The sequence below is a fragment of the Canis lupus genome, chromosome 19, assembly GCF_048164855.1.
Source record: "Canis lupus baileyi chromosome 19, mCanLup2.hap1, whole genome shotgun sequence".
In the NCBI taxonomy this organism is placed as follows: Eukaryota; Metazoa; Chordata; class Mammalia; order Carnivora; family Canidae; genus Canis; species Canis lupus.
This window is the reverse complement of record NC_132856.1, coordinates 42,347,222-42,364,801: the sequence shown is the minus strand read 5'-3', so window position 1 is coordinate 42,364,801 and position 17,580 is coordinate 42,347,222. Positions and strand designations below refer to the sequence as shown.

The window sequence follows — 17,580 nt, the reverse complement described above, 5'->3', positions numbered from 1 at the left end:
GGATCCCTGTCTGGATATTTTATTTTATTTTATTTATTTATTTATTTTTTTCCTGTCTGGATATTTTAAATTTAAATGTTTAAGCTCAGACTTAAATGGTGTAAAATGAGACTTTATTTATTTTATAAAGATTTTATTTATTCATTTGAGAGAGAGAGAGAGAGAGAACACAAACAGGACGGAGGGCCAGACGGAAAAGGAGAAGCAGACACTCCACTGAGCAGGGAGCCAGATGCGGGGCTCCGTACCAGGATCCTGGGATCATGACCTGAGCCAATGGAAGATGCTTCACCTATTGAATCACCCAGGCGCCCCTGAAATGGGACTTTAAAAAAAATATTTTGCATATACAGAGAGCTACAATGAAGCTATTATCACCAGCTAGACCCCAAGACCTAACCTTTAACTGCTCACCTGCTTGTACCCAACAACCTTTGTCCCACCTTTTCTCTTAAGCTCTTCTTTCCAGCTTATCTCTTAACTCAGGCAAAAGACCCAAGGAGCATAGCATCCAGGATTGAAAATGAAACTACCTTTCAAGCAATCAGGACTGCCCTGATGAAGAGCTCTGGCAGCCAAGACCACCCAGACCAGTTTGAGCTTAACTCCTGACTTCCGCCTCTGCAGATAGACCATGGAGTGACACATGGAGTCGCTGACAGTTACCTTTACCTCATCATAATAGTATGATCTCCACCTATGGAGGAGCACAAGCCTCATTTACAATGTGTGCATAAGCATGACTCGGTAAGGTGTGTAAGGTGCATGTACAACCTTATGCCCTCCTCTTCATACGATGACAAGGCTCCCCTTTCTAAATAGTCAACATAACTTTAAATAAAAGAAACCCATTCACCCTTGCCCAGGGAGTCACAGCTTTGGAAGCTATTCTCCAGGATCTCCTTCTTTGCTGCAAATAAAGTTTCCTTTGTGCAACAACTCCATCTGGTGTAATTGCTCTCTGTGCCTCACCAAGAAGGGAAGTCACATTTGTTAGGTCATACTCTCTATCAAATTAAGTATCTTTTACTAGAAACTAAAACTCTGTATTTTTTATTTTATTAAAGATTTTAATTATTTATTCATGACAGAGAAAGAGAGAGAGAAGCAGAGAGAGAGAAGCAGTCTCCGTGCAGGGAGCCCGACGTGGGACTCGATCCCGGGTCTCCAGGATCATACCCTGGGCTGAGGGTGGTGCTAAACCCCTGGGCCACCGGGGCTGCTCAACACTCTATTTTTTAAATTGTTAGTTTCTTATGAGTATAGGGAAATGCTTGTTAATTTTTCATTTTTTAACTATTTTATTCTATTGTCGTTTAAATTTATCTTGTATATTCAAGATTTACAATATAAACACATTTCACTATTAATCATGAGAGATTAAAACAGATATTATGGTGGAACCTGGGTGGCTCAGTCGGCTAAGCATCTGACTCTTGATTTCAGCTCAGGTCATGATCTCCTGGGTCCTGGGATGGAGTCTCATTTCAGCCCCGCACTCAGCGGGGAGTCTGCTTAAAGATTCTCTCTCTCTGCCCCTCCCCCTACTCATGCTGGATCTCTCCCTCTCTCTAAAATGGATAAATGAATCTTTAGAAAAAATTAAAACAGATGTTATGAAATTATATTCAATTGAATATTAAAAGTACAATAACCCAAAACTAAACTATGTTTATTCTTAAACCACATAGGTCTTGTGATAATAGAATGATAAAGAAATAATTTACCTTTCAGGCAGAAACAAATCTTATATGACAATTATCACTGCAATTTTTAAAATTATTCGGAATCCCTGGGTGGCGCAGTGGTTTGGCGCCTGCATTTGGCCCAGGGCGTGATCCTGGGGACCCGGGATCGAATCCCATGTCGGGCTCCCAGTGCATGGAGCCTGCTTCTCCCTCTGCCTATGTCTCTGCCTCTCTCTCTAACTGTGTGCCTATCATAAATAAAAAATTAAAAAAAAAAATTAAAAAAAAAATTTTTTTAAATTATTCTTCTGATCTAGCCAATGTGAGGAAAGAGAAAAAGAGAGGAATGAACAATGAGTAGATAAAAAAGATATGAGATATATATATGTATGTGTGATGTATATATATAGATAGATATATATGGATATATCTATATATATCCAGATATTTATATATATCAGAATATATCTCAGAATATTATTCAGCCATGAAATCTTGCCATTTGCAATGACATGGATGGATCTATGTCTTATGTTGGGATCCCTGGGTGGCGCAGCGGTTTGGCGCCTGCCTTTGGCCCAGGGCGCGATCCTGGAGACCAGGGATCGAATCCCACGTCAGGCTCCCAGTGCATGGAGCCTGCTTCTCCCTCTGCCTGTGTCTCTGCCTCTCTCTCTGTGACTATCATAAATAAATAAAAATTTAAAAAAATAAATAAAATGTCTTATGTTAATCAAAATAAGTCAGAAAAGACAAATACCATATGATTTCACTCATATGTGGAATTTAACAAACAAAACAAATGAACAGTGAAGGGAAAAAAGGAGACAGAGGCAAACCATAAATCAGACTCTTAACTATAGAGACCAGGCTGAGGGTTGCTAGAGGGGTGGTGGGTCGGGGGTAGGCTAAATAAGTGACGGGGATTAAGAAGGGCATTTGCTGTGATGAAGACTGGGTGTTGTACATAAGTGATGAATCACCAAATTCTATACTCGAAACTAAAATTACAATGTGTGTTAGCTAACTAGAATTTAAATAAAAACTTGAAACTAAAAAGAAAAAGAAAGAAACCAAGTAAAACATTCACTAATGAGCGATAGTTGTCTTAAGACAAAATTAAACGAAAATTCCTAGAATTAATAGAGTCCAATAAGAGCATGAGTAAATATAAGGAAATAAATCAGGTCGCCTGGCCAGCTCGGTCCATAGAGCATGTGATTCTTGATCTTGGTATTGTGAGTTCGAGCCCCACGTAGGGTGTAGAGATTACTTAAAAATAAAATTCTTAAAAAGAAATAAATAGATCTTTATAAACCAACAAATAGTTTTGAAAATGAATTAAAGAATAGGAAAACACACCAATAAAACAAAGGTGAGAGGCCAATATTGGGAGTTTTATCTTCTAAGAAAAGGAAGCAATCAGATTGCTTAGTCTCCTCTGGAGATGGTGTCAGATGGTGCACATGTAAGTCCACTGAAGGGAAGCTGTTTCACCAGACCAGATGGCAAAACAGGGAACTCCAGACCAGAGCGAAGAGGATGGAAAAGCTGAATCACAGCACTTCCACGAAGTAGGGAGACATGAGTGATGTCCAAGCAAAGCACAGAAACAGGCTTTAACATATCCAGAAATGCAAAAAAAAACAGATATAACCATATGTGAGCTATTTCTAGTAAACCAAGCATTAGAGACCAATTCTCAGCTGAGTCACAAATAGCCTCTCCTTTCAGGCTTCTTTCCATGATAAGTGATTGTCACCATTAAATACTTCCTTGTACCACCCACCCACCAGCTACCCAACTCACCTCTTCACTTCCATTCAGCGGCTAACTCATTCAAACCACCACACCCTGAAGAAATTGATGAAGAATAGGGAAGAGAGAATAAAAAAAAAAAAAATAGCAGGGGTGGGAAATTATATTTAGGGGCAGAAATAACAATTAAAAACTATCCAAAAGGATCATTTGAATCTCTGTTCCTCCAAACTTACATCATTACATGTTCAATTATATACTGAAGAAAAGAAAATGGGCGGATTCTCGCTGATCACAAGCACTTTGAGTGTGAGAGACACTTACTGTATCCTTAATTTATCGGGCTCTGAGACAGAGAGAACAAAAAAGAATCTCCCAGTACATGCTATCGAAGTATGAGAACGCAAAGATTTTATTCCTTTTAATATGAGCAGAAAAATTATAAAGTTTCTAATATTTGTACATAAAAGCAGACATTTTTGTAAAAGATGACACAGGAAAATTGTAGAATTCTAAAATACTTTTTTTTTTAAGGTTTTATTTATTTATTCATGAGAGAGAGAGAGGCAGAGACGCAGGCAGAGGGAGAAGCAGTCTCCACGCAGGGAGCCCAACGTGGGACTCGATCCTGGGTCTCCAGGATCATGCCCTGAGCCGAAGGCGGTGCTAAACCCCTGAGCCACCCGGGCTGCCCCTAAAATACTTTTAAAATGGGTATCCCAGGGGGCCCTGGGTGGCTCAGCTGTTTAGCCCCGCCTTCGGCCCAGGGCGTGATCCTAGAGACCCGGGATCGGGATCGAGTCCACGTCAGGTTCCCCACACCGGGCCTGCTTCTCCCTCTGCCTGTGTCTGCCTCTCTCTCTCTCTGTGTCTCTCATGAATTAATAAAATCTTAAAAAAAAAAAAAAAAAGAATAAATAAATAAAATCTTTTTTAAAAAATAAAAAATAAATAAAACAGGTATCCCTGGGGCACCTGGGTGGCTCAGTGGATTAAATGTCTACCTTTGGCTCAGATCATGTTCCCAGGGGCCTGGGATCAAGCCCGGAGTCAAGCTCCCTGTTCAGCAGGGAGTCTGCTTCTCCCTCTCCCTCTAACCCTCTCCCCTACTCATTCTCTCTCTCTTAAGCTTTCTCAAGTAAATTTATTTTTATCTTTATTTTTTAATTTTTTTAAATTTCTTTATTCATGAGAGACAGAGGGGGCGGGGGCAGAGACACAGGCAGAGAGACAAGCAGGCTCCATGCAGGGAGTTGTGGGACTGGATCCCAGGATCACCAACCCCCCACCCTCCTCCAGCCAAAGGCAGATGCTCAACTGCTAAGCCACCCAGGCATCCCTAAAATCTTTAAAACAAAACAAAACAAACAAAACAGATATCCCTAGAAAAGTACCCCAAATGAAATCAAAGTAGTTAGGAGCAGAAGGGTCCAGCATATCTGAACCCCTTTCTGAGTATACCCATCCTGCAGAATATCCCATTCTCTCTGTGTTCTCAGAAAGTGATAGGACAGGAATGCCCAAATGTGTGTGCTTATTGATAGGAATTTATCCCAGTCCCAAAGCACACATTTAATGGAATATTTAACATGATGAGAGATTCTGAATCAGAAAATTGTTGAAGTTTGGGACATAGAACACAAGGCACAGAGCTAAGAAGCCTCGGTTTTGCCAAATGGTAGTATATTTTAAGATATTTGAAGACAGTGGGTATTCAAATATTTAAACTTTTCAAAGAAGTGGATGAGAGGTTGGGAGGAGAGAGAGAAGTGAGCAGATGGATGATGGTTAAAACTGCACAGGCTGCTAATAATAGAGACAGAATCAGAATATGAAGAGGTCTTGGTTTTCTGTCAAAGAGAGATACTTGTAATATGTGTCTGAAAGAGGATTTCAAGCACCTCCATTTTGACTTCAGTTGTACTTTCTAATTGATAAAATTCTTTCCAGTGTATCTTTTAATTCAGGCCAAAGATGCTGTGTGCAAAGCATCCCCCATGGGAACTGAAACTACCCCCGCAAGCAGTAAGAACTGCCCTGAGCCAGCAAAACAATGATGGTGACTGACCCCAAGATAGTGATCGACCTGACCTTCACTGGCCACCTGCAAGTACCCATTGACCCACATTTCCCTAATATAAACCTGGAAGTGTTTCCAGCACTTTAGAGATAGTCTCTGAGATGCTAATCTGCTGTCTTCCCCGTGTAGGTCTCACTGAAAGAAGTTCCTTTCTTGTTTCACCACCACCCGTCTCTCTGCCTTTGGATTTTGCCAGCAGTGAGTGTCCAAACCTGTTCTGTTTGAGACCCTAAAGCCAGGTGCTCTTGCATCCTGTGGCCCTGTTATGTTTCTATTGTAGGATGTTTTTTACAGTGAATCAGTGCTTCACTAACAGTACATGAAAGAGTAGGTAATAAATAATGACAAGGTAATAAATCATGATAAATAATGAAAGTGATAAGAATATCTCAAAAGTTTAAGAGAAGCCTACAGAAGTATCTATATTGAGGAGGGAAGGCAGGGTAGCAGCCCTGAATAAGAGAAAAGGAGCTGAAGATAAATAAATAAGCAAGAAAAATATAGAGCCAGGAATCCAAAACTGAGAAATTGAAATATAACAAAATATCAAATTATTATTAAATGAAAGACAATGACTCAGCATATAAGTTTAACTTCCAAAGGAATTGGTTTGGTAAAAGTGCTCCAGGAGAAATGACATGTGTGTGTTTATTATACAAAACATGTTATTTGTCTAAGGCAGTAAGTCATTGAATGCATGTTGAGCGCCAAGGTGATGGCAGATTGCTTGAAACAAAGTACAATGCAGCATGAACACACCAGCCTACGTGAAGTCTGGATGAATGTGTTGCTGTCCATATGGTCTTTGGACTTAATTAAAAATTGAGGATACAGGGCACCTGGGTGGCTCAGTGGTTGAGCATCTGCCTTTGGCTCAATTGTTATCTTGGGGTCCTGGGATCAAGTCCTGCGTCAGGCTCCCCATAGGGAGCCTGTTTCTCCTTCTGCCTATGTTTCTGCCTTTCTCTGTGTATCTCTCATTAATGAATAAATCAAATCTTTTTTAAAAATTGAGACAGTCTCTCTAAAATCTATATATACTGTCATTCTTCAAAACTTGACAAATCTCTTGTGTAAACAACACAGCACTGGCTGCCGTGATTGGCATGACTCTGATATGGTACTTCTAATGTTGCAATATCTGAGATCCCTTTGAGCTTAGAGAAGATGATGAGGGGATGATTTGGATGTGCGATGGGATAAGAGTGATTATAAAAGCCCAGGTACGAAGCCAGAAATTATCAGCTTTATAGCCAAAAGGGTGTGTGGTGAGGAGCAGCTAAACTCTGCATTGTAACTTCAGGAATCTCTGACCTCATCTCTTTCCAGAGCTGTGATTATCATGCCACCTGCAGCAGGAATGACAGTGGCTTCAAGGGAATATCATGCTAATTCCCCAACAAAGATTTGTTCAAGGTATTATTGTAAATGATTAATAGCCGTTAATGAAAATGCCCAACAAGACAGTCAAAATTAACTAGAAGAGAAACTTTCCAGTGATTTCCAGAGTGATGGGAAGCAGATATCCTCAGACACAGTAAATCAGTGTAGAGAATCTAATTTCACTTTCCAGAGAGAATTATGGTTCCTTTGAGGAATCAATTTCCCTGAATGTGTAATTCCATATACTTTTCTTCACAAATTTTAGATACTCAGGCATTTATGATATAAAGAATGAAATAGAAACACCAAAAAATAGTGCATAATGGGACTGCCAAGGAGGAAGTAATAAGAACGCTTTTATCCCCCTCCTCATGTCAACTTAACAAAGATATAATGTTTGATGAAATCCAAAACTGTTTAGAGGAAAATTAATATTACTACATCAAAGTAGCTCCTGAAGGAAACACAAAGTTTTGGGGAGATAGCTAGTTCCAGCAGCCTCGGTGGAATTATGGTTCTGAAGAATCTAGGAATGAAGGCAAACTGTTGTGTAGACAGCCCTATTAAATATGTTAGATATGAAAAGAGGGATGGTTTATCCTATCCTCTGGTGCCCATTTGTCTTACCTGATTATCCGGAGAATTTTCTGTGTCTTGTTCCTGAGAACCAATTAACATGATGCCATCATGTCATGATAATCAAAATCCCTTCTGATTATATTGTGACATAGAACAGAAAAGTTGTCATAGCCTCACGGAAAGAAAGTGAAGGTGAATGCTTTCTTATCCAGGCAATTGAAAATTGCTTTTACTCTTCTTTCCTGGTAGAGACAGGACAGACATACTGCTTCGACAGTGAGCTGCTCCTATTATATGGAATTCTATTGTCCCCACTGACACTAGGGAGCCCACTTTCTTGGTCACTTTCCTGTCCTCACCAGGACCTTCAGAGGACAAAAGCTCACCACTGAGTTTCTCAGTGATGTTGATACCTATTTTGCTAATACATTCTGTATTGCTTTTGTAGAGGAGTGATCTCTGAACCCTCTCCAGGACCATACTCAGGTGGGTTATAGTAATCCTAATCAGCTCCAGGACCATTCTAGTGGGTTCTCTGGAATTACACAATAATTCAGTTCTTTTTGTAAAAAGAAGTTTTATTTATTTAAGTAATCTCTACACCCAATGTGGGGCTCAAACTCCCAACCTCAAGATCAAGAGTCACACACTCTTCTGTCTGAGCCACCTAGGCTCCTCTGATATTTCAATTCTTATACATCCCTTTGCAGAAACTCTGACTTTCACAATTTGCCAAGGCAATTCCAGCATTTCTGCCTCATTACTGTGGCAACATCATGTCAAATCTTCAAAGAGCTCTCCCAGTGGGGTCAAGGGCCAGTGTCATGTGTCTTTACAATGACTATCTTGAGTCATTGTGAGTACTCTCATATCCATAAACACTTCTGTGCCCAGCCATTTCCATGGCAAGTGAAAACCTTCACTATGCTCTTCTGCACCTGTTCCCCCAGTGCCCATCAATACAAATGAGACATAGCATACAGCTCATTTGGTAAATCAGCTATTTCCTCACCAAGGCTCTACTGAGAGATCTGAATCTAGTTACTGGGCTAGGGGTCATGAAGGGTGCAGAAGTGGAATTTGAGGTGGGCAGACATCATCTTGTGAGGCAGCCATTTCAGGGGGCCTTTGTATAGCCTCAGGATAATGAGAGCCTGGTCTCTTCTTATAAAGGTAAGGTGACTGCTTCTATAGACCTAGAAGTTTTTTTTGTTTTGTTTTGTTTTTGTTTTTGTTTTTAGACCTAGAAGTTTTTAAGGGGAATCTAGAATTCAGTGGTCTCAGGAAGATCCAAATATACGTTCCTATGCTTGGTATCAGGGTCTTACTCCTTCAGCTTTAGTGTCCTAATTTAGCAGAGAAGACCTGTAAGGTCTGTGCATTGACATCCTTTTAATTCCACTGCACTTATAATTAAATCCTGGCCTTAATTTTAGCAGTCTGCCTTCTTGCTACAAGAAAGAAAGGTCCAGGGGCACCTGGGTGGCTCAGTTGGTTAAGGGTCTGCCTTTGGCTCAGGTTGTAATCTCAGAGTCCTGGGATCAAGCCCTGTGTTGGGCTCCCCACTCAGTGGGGACCCTGCTTCTCCGTCTCCCTCTGTTTCTCCCCACTACTTGTGCTCTCTCTCTCTCAAAATAAATAAATTAAATCTTTTTAAATTAAATTTTATTTTTTTAAATATTTTTTAAAAGAAAGAAAGAAAAAGAAAAAGAAAGAAAGAAAGAAAGAAAGAAAGAAAGAAAGAAAGAAAGAAAACAAAGGTCTGTTTAAATGCTGCCATGGTGGGATTCTTGTTCTCAGAGCATGTCCTTAGGTTGTGATTGGCCACTCTCTCAACTCTAGGGCCTTCCAATCATTTTCTTCACGTTACTGTTCAAAATCTAGAACTAATGCATAACTCAGTGCTTCACTTTCCATCTGTACCTCATCCCAGTTCACCACATATCTTTCTAACATTCCCAGCATGGCACTCCACACTAGCAAAACAGTCCTCACTATTATCTGACCTATACTTGACCCGTTACTATACCAATGGTCTTAGAATTGGTTCCCCCAAAGGAGATCCCAAGACAAGGACTTAAACAACATGCTTGATTTTGAAGATGGCCCCCAGGGGGAAAAAAAGAGGAAGTGGGAAATGAGACAAGAAAGGTAGAAAAGCCATCCACTGTGGCATTAACTAACAGGTTTATGCTCACTCCCATTGAGGGAATCTCTGAGAAGCTGTGTGGAACAAACTCAGAATCATCCCAGTTAAGTATGTGAGGCTGCAGCATTTACCCACCAACTCCCATGTCCCAGCACTTCAGGGGTACCCTCAGAAACTCCTCCCATCTCCCTGCTACGTGTCTGTGCAGCCAAGCAAGTTCATGTGGTACTTCTCGAGTACCAGAAAGTCTTACTCAGAGAAAAGATGCCCATGCCTGGGATATGAAGATAACAGCACATTGGGAAGCCCTCTTGCTTTACAGTTGTAGGTGAACTTGGGTGGGCCATGGGGGTGTAGAGGGGGAGACAACAGTGTATGTATGATACACATCTCAATGCAGTCAGTAGACGAATCACAGGTTCCATTTCCAAAAGGACTATCAATGGAGCTAATCTAGTCCTTTTATTGGGGACCTAAGAAACTTGCCAAATTGCTTAGGGCAAGTTCAGAGAGTCACGTTTTCTCCAAATCCTTATTAATTTTAGGATAGGTATTTGCCCATTGAAACGTGTTTAACAGGACTCTTTAAGGTTATGAGATCATACACATTAGCAGTGGGCATTTCCTCCCATATGGTGCAAGAATTGCTGATTTTCTTTCACCAGGAGGGTGAAACTAAGCAAATTGAGATAGATGGAAACATCTAATTATGGAGAGAAAATTATGAGTTCTCAAATTATTTTTTTATATGAAAGAAAGTATATCAATCATAAAGTACAATTATAATTTTTAAAGGCTGATATTAAGAAAAAAAGAATATCATAGGTAGCTCCAAAAAAGATTAAAAAAAAAAGATTTTATTTATTCATGAGAAACATAGAGAGAGAGAGGCAGAGACAGAGGCAGAGGGAGAAGCAGGCTCCATGCAGGGAGCCCGATGTGGGACTCGATCCCGGGATCGGGATCACGCCCTGAGCCAAAGGCAGATGCTCACCGCTGAGCCACCCAGGCATCTCCAAAAGACAGTTTTTAAAAAAGATTTTATTGATTTATTTTGAGAGAGAGAGAGAAAGAGAGCACGCACATGAGGGGGGGGGGGTGGCTGGTGCAAAAGGAGAGGGAGACGCAGCTCCTCACTGAGCAGGGAGCCCGACGTGAGACTCCATCCCAGGACTCTGGGATCATAACCTGAGCCAAAGGCAGATGCTTAATCAACTGAGCCACCCAAGCGCTGCTCAAAAGACAGTTTAAACACCAGTTTGTTATGGGTTGTCAGAATTTCCCACCAGGAAAACAGTGACATTACATTTTCACAGCGGAGTAGGGCAGCCCGTGTGGCTCAGCTGTTTAGCACAGCCTTCAGCTCAGGTTGTGATCCTGGGGTCTCGGGATCGAATCCCACGTCGGGCTCCCTGCATGGAGCCTGCTTCTCCATCTGCCTGTGTCTCTGCCTCTCTCTTTCTGTCTCTCATAAATAAATAAAATCTTAAAAAAACAACAACAACAACAGCGGAGTATATGCCATATGGAGAAATATAGCAAAACCATCTTCCCCTTCCATAGCATAGAGGTATCACTTCCCTTTGCACCTAGGTAGGGTCATCTAAATGCCCATGGGCTGCCACACACACCACATCCTGTGTGTGACTGTGAACCAAAGGAAGTCACAAAGCCCAGAAAAACTGACCCATCTTGGTGGGCGGGGCTACCAAGTCTCACTGTACCCCCTTACACCAGGCATAAATAATCAGACTTGTTTTGCCAACCTTAGGCTTTTCCTTTCTCTCCCCAGAAACAACCACTCATTAACACTCAAATTTCTACCAGCTGTCTATAATTAAGCCCTTTCCTAATTTGCCCATCTTACCCCAGAATAGCAAAAGTCGATTTTCTTCATAGAGTTGTTCAGTAACTGGCAGTAGTCACTTGAGAAAGCCCTGTGGAGGCCTCATCTTGAACTCAATGTGCCATCAAATATTTTTCTGGAAAATGTAGATCTGTTCAGAAAGACAGGAAATAAGTAGGGATTGCACAGCAATACATATTATACATTCTTGGATATTTTGTCTAATTCTATCAAGAAAAAATATCTAATTCTACTGTGTTTTTCTCATGAAAGGATGGGAAAATATAAAACACAACTAAACCTCTTCCAACTTATAGATGGATCTCTGATTGTTACTTCATTCTTCATTTATGTTGGATGTGACTCATGTTTATCTTGCCTTTTGGCTGATTGCTTCTGAGACAAAATGAGCGTGTTTGGAATATGTCTAAAATTCACATACCCTCAAGAGGAGTAATTTTTCCCTAGCTTTGTCAGCATCAGAGAAATGTAATTAAAAACAAAATCTCCCAGGGCGCTTGGCTGGCTGGGTCAGAAGAGCATATGACTCTTGATCTTGGGGTCATGGGTTTGAGCCCCATGTTGGGTGTAGAGATTTCTTAAAAATAAAATCTTAGAGAAAAAAATCTCTCAACCCAGGAAACCTTTACACAAAGGTAGAAGAAAAAGAAATTTCATTATTGAATAAGCATCAAGCCAGAATGTGATAGGGATCACAGGCAGTTGCAGAGAGATTACAGACAGAAAGGAATCTTACTGTTTTAGATGATCAAGCAGCTACAACCCATTCTGTACATGTTCCCAAGATAGACAATAAATGATTAGTCATCCGGCAAGAAGAATTGACAGCATGATTTATTACATAGTTCTCCCTGAATTCATCTGATAATGGGGTGACCATCTGTGTCAGTTCATTGGTTTTATACAAAAGAAAAATAAACTCTTATCTTCATGACAGGAGATGTTTTTTCAACCAGGAGCAAGGTACCCACTAAAGGTAGGTTCCTGCCCTCCCACAGAAACTGAGAGATAGGGGTGCTATCTCTCTGAATATTTACATTTTAAAGGGATGGCTCCCAGGTCTTTGAAAAAGACATTCCTGGGTCATAAAGCTGGCAAGAGTCTTATTTATTTGTTTGTTTGTTTCCCAGTATAGTTAACATACGGTGCTATATTAATTTCAAATGTACAATAGAGTGATTCAACAATTTTATACATTACTCAGTGCTCATCGCAGTACGTGTACTCTAGCAAGATTCTTATTTAGCTTCTAAAAAGATTTTATACACTTTGGAGAGACAGAGAAAGAACTTACAATTGCTAAATTTCTAAAGTTAATGCTCTAAAAGGAAAGGGAAGGAAATCTCTTCCTTTATCTTCAACAGGGAAAATTAAGCCTTGTTTTTCATTTGTATTTGTCCTTACATCAGGACATGTGTTAGCCATGGTTGTTAGCAACCGTGGCATTCAGAGTACTTGCAGTTCTCATCAGCTTAAAATGGATTCATCCATTCCTTCATTCATCGGGTTATAATTAAGTCTTATGTTTCCAGAAACAAGCCTGGACTTTGTTGGTTCAGAAGTGAGTTAGACAGATTCCTTTTATCAAAGAAATTATATTCCTTTGAGGGAGAGAGACAATAAAGAGATAAACAAATAAATATACTTAATTTATTTACAAGTGAATTATAGATGCTGTTAAGGGTATGGAAACAAAATAGCAAAAAGGACCAGACTTGATGGGAAGTGTTATTTTAGGAAAAACTTCTGTTTTAAATTTTAGGAAAAACTTCATGTGGAGGTAGTATTTGAGCTGTGATGTGAAGGAAAAGATGGGGTACTACAAGAGAAGGTGAGAGTCACAAGCAAAAGAAATTGAGAAAAATTTTGAGATTTTTGGCCTGAGCAAGAGAATGAATGTAAGTGACAGTTACGCACGGGGACACAGGGAAAATGTACATTTGAGATGTACATTTGAGTTTGAGATGCCTTTAAACATCAAAGTATAAATGCTAAGAAGACAACAGGCGACATAGTCTTAAACTCACATAGATGCCTGGGAAGGATATATAAACATGGGAGTCATGAGTATATAGACATCATTTAAACCAGGAATCCAGACACCCTTTTCTGGCTATGACAGAGTGGTTGGTGGAAGGCTCATGCTCCCACAAAAACAAGATTAAAAAGGAAATAAGATTTTAAGAAATGAATTTGTATGACATCATCAGAAAGCCGCCTAGGGAACTAGGTTTTGAGTGGGCAGATGTCAAAAGGAAGTGAACCAGAATGAGAGCCAAAACTCTTTATCTGATTTTTGTCTATTGGCACGAGGCTGTTAATAGCATGAGGGTGCCTGAAAACCCCGGTGCACAGAGGTCTGGGCAGTGTTTTGCTAAGGGTCAGGGGAATAAGCATAAAAAGTGGCGAGATTGAAATTTGTGGATGGCAATTTGTGGATTCGGGTGGCCAATATTCCAAGGAAAGGAGGAAGAGGATGAAACCCCAACATAGGATCCCTGGGTGGTGCAGCGGTTTGGCACCTGCCTTTGACCCAGGGTGCGATCCTGGAGACCTGGGATCGAATCCCACGTCGGGCTCCCGGTGCATGGAGCCTGCTTCTCCCTCTGCCTGTGTCTCTGCCTCTCTCTCTCTCTCTCTCTGTGTGACTATCATAAATAAATAAATAAATAAAAATTAAAAGAAAAAAAAAAGAAACCCCAACATATGATTTGGGTTCTCCTTCCTCTTGAGGCATTTGCCAAATTCTTGGACTATATTGAGTAGAGGAATAGAAATTGGACAGAAGGCCTCTAAAACAGATCACAATCTCTCAAGGCTAAAGAGGAAAACATCAAATTTCAAGACCAAACAAAGCATAGGGACCCTTATAAATGCACTACACTTTTAGTTGGGACATCTCAGGGTGCACTCCACAAGTCACCAGGTGATTCAGAAGTAGATGGAGCCTTAAAATATGGCAAATCTGCCTCCTGTCATCTCAGTCCCTAACCAGATTAGGATAATCTTCCCCTGGCTCTGTGAGAAGTGAATAAATGTATTGCTTAAATAGATTGATGGAACATAATACTGAATCCAGAAATAGACCCACATATATTATAATCACCTGATTTTCGACAAAGGTGTCAATCAACTGTAATAGAGAAAGAATCACCTTTTCCACATGTGGTGCTATGTCAGATGGGAATCGGATGCATGGAAACATTATTTCACAATGAACCATAGACTTAAATATGAATGGCCAAAACAACAAAGATTCAAGCAAAAAAGTAACTTTATGGTAGGCAGATGTACCTGAAAAAGGAAAAGAACAGTTTATTAAAGAAATAACTGATGAATTGGACTTCAATAAGGGCTTCTGTTTATCAAAAGTCAGCACTGAAGGGCACAGGGGAATTTGGGGCAGTAATGGACCTGTTCTGTACCTGATTATAGTGGTGGTTATACAGTTGTAGGGGCAATCAGGTGAATTCACTGTCTTGGGCAGAGAATGCTAGCTGTACTAAAAGAGGAAAGGGGGACACCTGGGTGGCTTAGCAGTTGAGTGCCTGCCTTCAGATCAGGACGTGATCCTGGAGTCCCAGGGTCGAGTCCTGCATCGGACTCCCTGCATAGAGCTTGCTTCTCCCTCCTATGTCTCTGACTCTCTCTGGGTCTTTCATGAAGAAATAAATAAAATCTTAAAAAAAAAAATAAAAGAGGAAAGGGATTATATCCTCCAAAAGTCCCAGATCCTAGTTGGCTTGTACCATGAGGATCAGCAGGTTAAATATCCCACATACCTCAGCTCTCTGAGCCTCAACGTATCCTTCTTCTAGGAAGAAAATAGAATAGAAATGCCCTTATTGGTCACTGGTAAGATTTAATGCTTAGAACAGTGGCAGTCAGGTAGGAAGTTTTGAAAAACTCTTAAAGCTCTTGAAACATCTGGTGGATGAACAAAGTGACAAACCATGAACTGTCTTTGTGTATTTTCTTTGCACAGTTCCAGACTCTCCCAATCAGGAGAGTCCCAGCCCGGCATCGGGGCCCTCAGCTTTCCTGTTAGACTACCATAGCTCTGCCCCAGTTGTCTCTCTCCCTGCCTGGGTCTGCACTGGGTGCCCGGGTGTGCATGGTAGATACCACAGGAGCCACCTGTCTTCCACCTGCCCAGCACCACACCCAAGACAAGGGCTCAGACATGTGAGAACCTCAAGGTCCATGGGTCACATGCCTTTTCCTGAGCCCACCCAAGGGCACCAAACACAGGATTATTTAATGAACACAGAAAGTTTCCATTTTCAAAGCCCTTCATGTGGCTTCTTTTTTTATTTAAAAATTTTTTATTTAAAGAAATTATTTTATTTGTTATTTATTTGAGAGAGAGAGAGAGAGAGAGATCATGAGCAGTGGGGAAGGGCAGAGGGAGAAGCAGACTCCCTGCTCAGCAGGGAGCCTGATATGTTACTTGATCCCAGGACCCTGGGATCTTGACCTGAGCCAAAAGCAGACACTTAACTGCTGAGCCACCCAGGCACCTCCCTCTGTGCAGCATCTAGACTCAATGCGTGCAGAACCAATGTCCTCCTATTCCTCAGACCCATGTCTCCTGCAGAACACCTGATCTCATCACCTCGCCTTCTACCTGCCCAGCCTCAGCACCTCTGTCTATGGACCTCTCTGTGGACCCAATGCTCTGCATAAAAGTGTTGGGGCCTACAGATCTGCTTCCCCTTCTGCTATGACTCTTGGCCTTGATCCTCACTCCCCATTCCCAGGATTCCTGCCTTAGTCCATGGCAGCCCTGTTGTTCCACCAGGATCATTTGAGGGCCCACCCCAATCCTCTGGCAATTCTACATACTGTTCAGACACACATGATTACCCTATGCAGTGCTGCCTGAGATCTCCTGTCCAGACTTTATTCCCATCCCATGTTTCCAGGTGCTCCCATTGCTTCCCCCCCACCACCACCCCGTTCCTGTCCTTTACCTTGTCTTTACTGGCTCCTGTGTGGCCTTAGGAGATCCATGACCATCCTGTAAAATGAGATTCAGTATGGGAGATTCATTCCATGCTTGGGTAGAATGCAAAATGAAAAAAGACCCTTGGGTGGCCCAGGGTTTGGTAAGACAGTGCAAGGACTAAGACGTGTTCACAGTGGGTAGGGGAAGGAGGGAGTAGTGGCACTCATGCCCTGGATTTGCTTGCTCTGCACCTGCTAAGGCCCATTCTGGCATGAAACAGCCCCAGATTCCTCACATGGATGAGGAGGAGAATCCCATGTTGCGTGACCTCCCCAGGACATAACTGGGTGGGGGCAAGGCTCCCCGCTGATGCAAGGCTGCCATACTTTCTTTGTACTCGAAAGTAGCCCCATAAGTTGGCAGGCAAAAAACAAATATTTACTCAATGCCTTCTGGGTGCCAGGCACTGTGCCAGGTCTCTGGACATATCAGACAAAACCTCAAGAGGCTGGGAGCTCAACAGAAAGCCAGAGAGCTATTGCCTCACCTCCCTGGAGCTTGCCAACCTAACCCTACTTATACTTTCTGTCTCTTTCTCTTCTAGACGAGTCAGAGAAATCAGGAAAAGTTAAGCCCGAGTTCTCTCTCTGGTGAGCCCCAGTGCTTAGAAAAGGGACCACAAAGAGTAAGCACACATTCAATATTTGCTGAGTGAATGAGGTCTTACAGAGCTGAACCTGTGACCAGAGGGATGCAGTTTAAAATCATGAGAGACTTGGGGCATAATGGTTTGGGGGAGCAGGGGCCTCCAGGGCATAAAACATGAATTGCAAATCTTAGGTGCCATCTGTGCTCTCTCTCTGTCCCACCCCAGATCTTTGGTCCCTGAGGAAAGAGATTTTGCACATGTCTTGCACCCTGGCTTTTGTGTCTGCTGCCCAGAGGACACGCCTCTGGTGATAGCCTGGCTCTGGTGGCCAGTGGGGCTTGTGTTCACAGGTTCAACAGGAAAGTAGCAAAGAAGGAAACAGTTCTCAACTGGCTGGCACCCTAAGACTCAGCACAGAGGAAGCAGATAGAAACACTTATCTTCCCCTGAAAGAGGTATATTTCCACATTTAAAAAATT

At 41.6% G+C, this 17,580-nt stretch overlaps 1 protein-coding gene across 1 annotated transcript in view; it reads left to right on the top strand.

The window, feature by feature from the left end:
• Window positions 1-17,580, top strand: part of FBXW12 (F-box and WD repeat domain containing 12) — a 76,157-nt gene that overhangs the window by 38,753 nt on the left and 19,824 nt on the right. Inside the window, exons 5-8 of the mRNA XM_072788167.1 lie at window positions 6,856-6,942; window positions 7,937-7,974; window positions 13,267-13,335; window positions 17,057-17,102. The gene's annotated coding sequence lies outside the window, so the exon portion shown is untranslated. The remainder of the gene's footprint in view (window positions 1-6,855; window positions 6,943-7,936; window positions 7,975-13,266; window positions 13,336-17,056; window positions 17,103-17,580) is intronic.